Source organism: Salvelinus namaycush, chromosome 3 (genome assembly GCF_016432855.1).
Source record: "Salvelinus namaycush isolate Seneca chromosome 3, SaNama_1.0, whole genome shotgun sequence".
Classification (NCBI taxonomy): Eukaryota; Metazoa; Chordata; class Actinopteri; order Salmoniformes; family Salmonidae; genus Salvelinus; species Salvelinus namaycush.
This window is the reverse complement of record NC_052309.1, coordinates 92,272,951-92,274,419: the sequence shown is the minus strand read 5'-3', so window position 1 is coordinate 92,274,419 and position 1,469 is coordinate 92,272,951.

The window sequence follows — 1,469 nt, the reverse complement described above, 5'->3', positions numbered from 1 at the left end:
TGCCAGGACAGAGAAGAGCTTGGACTGGGCTGAGCGGAACCTGCCCTCCTTGTAGAGGTGGGAGGGGCCAAGAGACCAGAGGTGTCAGAACAGAGTTCTCGGTTGGTGTGTAGGGTCTGAGCATCGTGAAGAGGTGTCAGAGCAGAGTTCTCGGGTGTGGTGTGTAGGGTCTGAGCATCAGGGAAGAGGTGTCAGAGCAGAGGTTCTCGGGTTGGGGTGTAGGGTCTGAGCATCGTGGAAGAGGTGTCAGAGCAGAGTTCTCGGGTGGGGGTGTAGGGTTCTGAGCATCGTGGAAGAGGTGTCAGAGCAGAGTTCTCGGGTTGGGGTGTAGGGTCCTGAGCATCGTGGAAGATGTGTCAGAGCAGAGTTCTCGGGTTGGGTGTAGGGTCTGAGCATCGTGGAAGAGGTGTCAGAGCAGAGTTCTCGGGTTGGGGTGTAGGGTTCTGAGCATCGTGGAAGAGGTGTCAGAGCAGAGTTCTCGGGTTGGGGTGTAGGGTCTGAGCATCGTGGAAGAGGTGTCAGAGCAGAGTTCTCGGGTTGGGGTGTAGGGTCTGAGCATCGTGGAAGAGGTGTCAGAGCAGAGTTCTCGGGTTGGGGTGTAGGGTCTGAGCATCAGGGAAGAGGTGTCAGAGCAGAGTTCTCGGGTTGGGGTGTAGGGTCTGAGCATCAGGGAAGAGGTGTCAGAGCAGAGTTCTCGGTTGGGGTGTAGGGTCTGAGCATCCATGGAAGAGGTGTCAGAGCAGAGTTCTCGGGTTGGGTGTAGGGGTCTGAGCATCATGGAAGAGGTGTCAGAGCAGAGTTCTCGGGTTGGGGTGTAGGGTCTGAGCATCAGGGAAGAGGTGTCAGAGCAGAGTTCTCGGGTTGGGGTGTAGGGTCTGAGCATCGTGGAAGAGGTTGTCAGAGCAGAGTTCTCGGGTTGGGGTGTAGGGTCTGAGCATCGTGGAAGAGGTGTCAGAGCAGAGTTCTCGGGTTGGGGTGTAGGGTCTGAGCATCAGGGAAGAGGTGTCAGAGCAGAGTTCTCGGGTTGGGGTGTAGGGTCTGAGCATCAGGGAAGAGGTGTCAGAGCAGAGTTCTCGGGTTGGGGTGTAGGGTCTGAGCATCAGGGAAGACATACATAATCAGACATCTCAAGCCCCCATCAAAGGTTTAGTATAAATCTGTCCAGTGTTTAGTTTTTAACTCATGGGACTGTTGGCCGACTTTATCTTTTTCTCTTGAACTTGTGCCAAAACACACAAGGTCCGTTGAGAAAACACTCTCATAGACTATTCACCATAGAACCCAGCCCCAGCATGCATTTCGACTGTCAGGAATAGACACTGGAATTAATTATGAAGGATGCAGGAATGTATGGGGACTCAGTATGAGTCCCAAATGGCACCCTATTCCCGCATTCAATGTACTACCCTGCATGGTCTAAAGGGCCAAAAAAAAAGAGGACAATCTCTATTTGGCTTTAGCTTAAGTCT